Genomic DNA, 8,104 nt, shown 5'->3' on the forward strand with positions numbered 1-8,104 from the left:
ACAGACTAAGAGGGTTAATCAGATCATGGTGGATATGTTTCGGTCGTATGTTCTTGATTTCAAGGGCCACTGGGAGGATTATTTGCCACTTGTGGAGTTTTCATATAACAATAGTTTCCAAAAGACTATTGGTATGACACCATTTGAGGCATTGTATGGCCGACCGTGTCGATTACCTGTTTGTTGGATAGAGGTTGGCGAGAGCAAATTCTTGGGTTCTGAGTTCATCAAAGATAGTTCTGAGAAGATTGCTCTTATTAGGGATCGCATGCGCACTGCCCAGAGTAGACAGATGAGTTATGCAGATCGTCGTACTCGTGCGTTGGAGTTTTAGGTTGGGGATCAGGTTCTACTCAAAGTGTCTCCTATGAAGGATGTAATGCGCTTTGGGAAGAAAAAGAAGTTGTCTCCACGATTTGTCGGTCCATTCATGATTATGGATCGAGTTAGAGCTGTCGCTTGTCGGTTGGCACTTCCGGATAATTTGGATCGCGTACACAACGTGTTTCATGTTTCCATGTTACGGAAATTTCTGCGAGATGAGGATCGGTATCAGCATATCGATGTTGGTGAGATTGAGTTGCAGCCGGATGCAACTTATTTGGAGCCACCGTGTCGTATTGTCAATCGTCGGGATCAAATCCTTTATAATATGGTTATCCCTTTGGTGCGTGTTCAGTGGAGTCATCACAATGAGGCTGAGTCTACTTGGGAACGGGAGGATGTCATTCGCTCGCAGTTTCCTGAAATATTGGAAGAAAACAAGAGTGAATTCCGATGACATAATTCCTTTTGTTAGGGGGGAAAAATGTAATACTCCTAATTTTAAAAGGATAGTCTCGACATTTTAATATTTATTTTATTGCATTTTTATTTGTTTCATTGTTAATTTTATTTGTTTAATTGTTTAGTTGCATTTATTATTTGATATTTGAATTATTTGTTATTATGTGAATTATTTGACTTATTTGAATTATTTAATTATTGTGCGTTATTTTCTTTAATTGTTTAGTTGTATTTTTTATTTGGAATTCATTTGTTTTAATGAGATTAAATTAGGGTAATTATTATAATGTTAAAATTAGGTTTATTAAATTAGTGTTACGGTTATAGCTTTAAATTAAATTCACGTATTAGCCGACTTAACAATTATCTGTTCTTTCCCAGATCATATTAGAATTAGGGTTATATTTTTACTGAGTCTATAAATATATCATTACGTTAGACTTAGGGTTTTAAAAACATATAACCATAGTCTGCTAACGTAAAAAGAGGGTTGAGAGAACAGAGGCACAGTTAGGGCTACCTAGGAGGAAAACAGAGAGGACTAAGGAGGTTGATCGTGGATTAGAGCTGGAGTAGTAGGAGGCTTGACGGTATTCAATAGTTACCGGAAATTCAGAAACGACGCCGAGATTTCATAACTGAAATCGCAAGCAAGTTCTTTTCTTTCTCTCTCCCGTTGGCCTGTGTTCTGTGCACCTAGATAGTGTCTAGGGTTTAATTGATCTTTAACTGAAACTTGCATGTTTATTATATGTTAAATTGATGGTCTGTATGCATTAAATCAAATCTGTTACAGTTCGTGCAAGTCTGGGTTTTAGTTTGGTCTTTAAGCATGTTAAATCGATAGCGGTTTTAATCACTGTAATTGATTCTAACTGTTGTAAACAAACCATGGGATGCTATTGGGTACAAATAAGACTCTTAGGTTCAATATTAAAGAGGAATAGAGGAGTTGAATTGGCCGGAGACGGAGCAGATGGGTTGAAACGGAACAAAACTGGACTGGAGGCTCTCAAAAAGGGAGAGAGTTGGCTCCTTGGAAGTGGGAGCCGGCTCCCACACCCTTAGAGCCGGCTCCAAGAGGCATGAAGCCGGCTCCATACATTAGGGAGCCTGCTCCAAAGTTCATGGAGCAGGCTCTTTCATTTTTTGTTCATTTTGGAATTTTTCGGCGTATTGTTTCAGCATTGTTTGGACGTTTGGATCGTTCTGATAAATTTTGGGACTTTACTGGGGGTTTTAGTAATTAATTTTAGGGGTTACCAAGATCTCTAATTGCATATGTTACCCTATTATATTAATGGAATTAACAGTGCGCAATTTAACAACTTTGTATGCTGTTAGCGGTTGGAAGAAAATTAATTGCCTAATTTTAATCCAGTGATTTAATGGATTATAACATGATTTTAAATCTTGTTTTAGATGCACAATAGGGCCTTTTATTTAATAAATTGGACCTATGCATGCTTTGGGCTTTAGTTGCTAAACTACTTATTAAAATTCTATAGTTTACATGGTTTTGAACTGGATTATACTTTAGATTTTAATTGCTGAAATATTACACATTATTCTGCAATTAACTGGATTATAGTTTTGGATTTTAATTGTTGAAATAATTATACATTATTCTGCGATTAACTGGATTTTAGTTTCAAACTTAAATTACTAAAATATTATACACTATTCTGTAATTTTCTGGATTATGGTTTTGGAATTTAATTGTTGAACTGTTATTTAGATTCTGTAATTAATATGGATGTTATGGATTGTATGCACTGGTATGGGACGGTGGCATACTACGATTGTTTAGTTCAAAATGCTAAAACCTACCCTATTGGAATAAGGGAATGAATTGTAAAAATTGAATCCTACTTATATTTAGGTCAGATCAACTGAGTAAGTTGAGTGACCACCTGGATTAACTGTTGGATGTAGTTAAGTCATATCAACTGAATAAGTTGAGTGACTAACTGGATTATGAATTGTATGTCAGATCAATGAACAATTGAGTGACATACTATGGTTTTGGACAGACTTTAGATATATGATTAGGGTACCACGATGTGAGCTTGAGTCTTATAGTCGATAGTTAGGGCGCGTATATGCAGTGGATGCGTAGCTGGCTATGATAGGTTGAATTGTACCCTGTTAGGTCTAGGTACTCATGCCCTCCTTTGGGTGCGTTTTTACATGTTGCCTTCTATTCAGGTTGAGACCCCTTTTGTAGTCCAGTGAATATCCCTTAGTGTGGATATATATATATATATATATATATGTATGTATGTATATATAGACTAGATAGATATTGTTGAGATATCTAGGGTGTATCTGCGTATCAGGTCACTGTATGGATTGCAGTTGGATTAGAACTTGTTCCTGGGCATGACTCACTTTTTAGGTATGGAACGGATCTAGTCTTAGGCTTGATCATGCTGAGCAGAAACTATCATTCACTCTACCGACAACGTATGATTTCATTCCATGTTTAGTTTTGGTTTTATTTTCAATTATGTTATGTTCAGTTGGGATTTGATTTAGGGGTCCACTAGATGGATTCCCGAGTTGTACTCTTGGTGGTTTTGGAGAGTTGGATTTTATAAATCTTTAACTTTGGAGGATTTTATATTTAGTATTTCTTTCAGCTTCATTATCTAATTCTTAATTTTTTTTTTTTTTATATTCTGTGTTCGTTTTAAAATATTAATTGTTTGATATTCCCTCGGGTTTGGGGCTTGGGCCTGATCAACCCGTGTCTTGGATCCGAGGAGTATCACACAACTTCATAATCTCTACAATGTAACTAGTTGTTTCGAAGTGAAATCAGTGCGAATATGCAAGAAATGAGCTGATTTGGTCAACCTATCAATGATGACTCAAATGGAATTGTGATCCTTAAACGAATTAGGCAATCCCCCCACAAAATCCATAAAAATACTCTCCCATTTCCACTCTAGTATAGGTAATGACTGTAGTGATCCTGGCGGCCTCTGATGATCAATCGTGACTATTTGACAAGTATTACACTAAGAGACAAATTAATGTCCTTCTTCATACCTGCCCACCAAAACTGCCGCTTCATATCCTAATACATTTTGTCTCCTCCTGGATGAACAGAAACCTTAGAATGATGAGTCTCAGTCATCACATGCTTCCTCAAATCATCAGCAGAAGGTACTACTAAACGCCCTTTGTACCTCAAACCTCCATAAGTCCCAACATAGTAAAATAGAACGTCCCCAGAAGTTATCTCTGTAAATTTGTCAATGCATTGCTGATCCATGAGTAGTGCCTTTAGGACCTTATGAATGATAGAAGGTGTAACTACCATGCAAGTCATAAAAGCATCAGACAACTCATTAACGGTCTTCAAAGCATTCCACTTAGTGGTGAATCAAGCAGAAAGACTCGCATAGGGTCGACGACTGACCGTGGTCCTCTGTGAGGGTCGCTCCACCACCTCAAGCTTGAGAGTGTGTGTGCATTTTAAGATGAGGGCCAAGAGTTTTACACTTATAGAAGCCACTACTACCTTTCACTAAAAATATAGCTAGGGTGAGTAGGGATCGTCCAAAGGGATTGTGAGGATCGAGCAATGTCGTGGAATCGTTATTAGGGCTAGTAGGTCGAGTGATTAAACAATTGGTTGGTTGGTTGATTAGAGAACAACTAAATTAAAGTAAGTGATAACAAATAATGCAATTAAGAGTAAGTAAGAGAGAGAGAAATCTTGGGGTTTAGAGATCACCACCAAGCAATGCATTTCTATATCATTGATAAGTGATTAATGAGGGCAAATGGTGTGTTGCAATATTGGTGTGTGTGTGTTCTTGGTTGATTCAAGAAGGAAGGATGACTAGTTAAGCATGTATTGTCTAAACATCATGTGAAAGGCACAATATATCTAAGCAATGAAGCATATATTGTCTAAACAACATGTGAAAGGCACAATAGATCAAAACAAGTCATTAATACTTTCATTAAGCTCACAATCCAAATACAACACAAGGATAGAGACATATGCTACTTGCATTCAAAAGCTTGGATCGTCAAACAACAAGTATGAAAATAAACTAGGGGAAAGGCACAATCCATCAAGGAATAAGTATGAACCATCAAGAGAATCACAAGAGCATTCATTTAAGCAATATGTTTTGACAATCTCCAAATCTATAGCATCAATACACATATACATGCATCAAAAACACAAAATCTAGAGACTAGCACATGAACATCTATTCTAGCATACATAGACATATGGATAGAATGAAATGATCAATTGAAAGCATTAAACCACATAGATCATTGAATAAACAAGATCTATATATATCAAAGTGTCAAAGCATTAATTACAACAGTAATCCCTCAATAATACACAAGATTAAGATAAAGAAAGCATGCTTGGGGCTAACTCTATCCCCAAGAGGATGTCTAGCCACTCATGGTGATATTACTCCAACCCTTAAGGGCTAACTCCATGGTTGATATCTGCTCCTTGTTGATGAAGAACTCCAATGGTGTTTCTAGCCTCCTCCTCCTCTAAACTTGCTCTCCAAGAGATTAAAACCCTAGAATAGTCTATTGGCTCCCCTTTTGTAAAAAATAATCCTTATCCTTATATAAGTAGGTCAAAATGACACCCAAAATGAGCTGGGGTCGTGCACACAATATTCTCTAATGATTGGATAAAGGACAACTTTCAATGAGATGGAAATTTAACTTTTTCGCACTCGAGGAAGTTTGATCGATCGAACCTTGGACTTGGATCGATCGAACTTAGGCTGGATCGATCCAACTGGTTGAGCTTTTTGGGAAAAGAAAAGTCTGAGATATTTTGGGAGATATTTTTGGGAAAAGGACAAAAGTGATTAGTGGGTGGTACAGCTATGGATAGGATCAATCATTTGAATAAGGACAAAAGTGTTCGATGGATCAAAGGGTAGTGTTGGATCGATCGAACTTTTGGGACTTTATGCTTTTGGGCCAAGGCTTGGATCTATCTTGAAATACTGAGATCGATCATTGTTTGATCGATCGACCCTTGAACTTGGATAGATCGAACTTTGCTGCTTCCCACCTTTGGCTTCATTTACTTCTTTCTTTGTCCACTTCGCTCTTTTCTTTGTTTAATCCCAGAATTGCTTCAATTAAGCTCTTATTTGGCTGAGTTAGCTTATTTTCGGGATAAGTGCCTGAAAATGGAAATAATACGAAATCAATCTAAAATGGCAAAGTAAGATAGATAAAGGTACTAGAATGCCTAAGCTTAAGGGGTTTAAATACGCACTTTTCAGCGCTCATCAATGACTGAGTGCATCTGCCACCATATTCGCTTTCCCTGGATGGTATTATATAAAGAAATGATACTTTTTTACAAACTCTAACCATCGGTGCTGTCTCATATTCAACTTCCACTGAGTGAACAAATATTACAGACTCTTGTGATCACTAAATAATTTGAAAGACTCTCCCAATAGATAATGCCTCCAAATACGTAAGGCAAAGACCACAGCTGCCAACTCCAAAGCATGTGTTGGATAATTAAGCTCATGAGGCTTAAGTTTACGAGATCCATATGAAATTGGTCGTTCCTCCTACATTAAAACACACCAAAGACCTTGCAAAGAAACATCTGTGTAAACCAGATATTCTATCACGTTCTATGGAGTTGACAGAACCAGTGCAGAAGTCAACTTATTTTTTAGCTTATCAAAACTTTCTGACAGTATTCATCTCATACAAACCGTACACCCTTTTTAGTCAAATGAGTGAGTGGTCCCACTATCTTTGAGAACCCCTGAATGAACCTACAATAATATCCTGCTAATCTAAGAAACTCCGAATTTAGGTAAAGTAGGTTGTCCCCACTCTACCACTGCTGAAACCTTGGCTGGATCTACCGCTATTCCCCTTTTTGACACTACATGACCCAAAAACTTCACTTCCTTCTGCCAAAATTCACATTTCTCAAACTTGGCATATAACTGGTGTTCACGAAGCGTTTGTAACACTATGCGAAGATATCTAGCGTGATCGTCCTCCGACTCAAAATAAATCAAGATAACATCAATGAAAACGATGGAAAACTGATCTAAGTAAGCCCTGAAGACTCTGTTCATTAGATCCATGAAGACTGCTGGTGTGTTAGTCAATCCAAATGGCATGACACGAAACTTATAAGAACCATATCTAGTGAGAAACGCTGTCTTTGGAACATCTTACTCCCTAACCCGAAGTTGATGATATCCAGAGCGCAGATTAATTTTAGAGAAGTATGTAGCTCCCATCAACTGATCAAAAAGATCATCGATCCTAGGCAAAGGGTACTTGTTACAAATAGTAACCTTGTTTAACTCCCTGTAATCTATACATAGGCGAAGTGAACCATCCTTCTTCTTCACAAACAAAACTGATGCTCCCTAGGGTGAAGTACTGCGACGAATAAAAACCCTAACTGAGTAATTGCTTAATCTAATCCCTCAACTCTCGCATTTCCACTAGTGTCATCATGTATGGTGCCCTAGTAATAGGTGTAATACCTGGAGCTAAGTTAATAAGAAAGTTTATCTAGCGACTAGGTGACAACCCTGGAATCTCTTGAAAAACCTCTGAAAATTCCTGTACAACTGGTATGTTATCCAATGACATAGTAATCTCCTCCTCAGTCTCTTCCTCCACATAAAACAATTAAGTACCAGTAAGCCCATTAGAACGTGGCATAGCGACAACGTACATATCCTGACCAGGTATCGTAAAAACAATAGGCCTATCATAGCAATTAACTTGGGCATGGTAGTAAGATAACTAGTCCATCCCAAGTAACACATCATAAGAATGTATGTCCAAGATTAATAGATTGGCTAGAAATCTAAGTCTACCAATATTTAGTGTCACAGGCCCATCATTCTCATGTAAAATGGCAGTATTGCCTATCAGTGTATTAATACCATGTGGTTGATCACATACTTGTGTATGTCACCAACTAAACTATAAAAACCAAAATTTCTGAATACTCCGTAGAACAAAACACATAAAATATACAAAATACTCTGAAATCTACTCACATTTAGAATATTACTCTTTCTTAGGAATTCTTCCTTTCAAATTAAACTTACAGTATTAATTTACACAAGTTCTTTTATAAACTCATTGGTAATCGTCTCGTACCCACACAACGTAGTTATAAGTAAAAAAATTTGTTTACCTGCTCAAATACCAATCACTCTACTGTGATATTCCTTTATTATCGCATCATACACTTTCCAATATAGTTTTAAAAAACCATTTATGTAAATATCACTTAAAATGCTATCATAAAACA

The sequence above is a fragment of the Cornus florida genome, unplaced genomic scaffold, assembly GCF_030987335.1.
Source record: "Cornus florida cultivar Cherokee Brave unplaced genomic scaffold, ASM3098733v1 CherokeeBrave_3.0.0_Hap2_Chr04, whole genome shotgun sequence".
NCBI classification, from domain to species: domain Eukaryota; kingdom Viridiplantae; phylum Streptophyta; class Magnoliopsida; order Cornales; family Cornaceae; genus Cornus; species Cornus florida.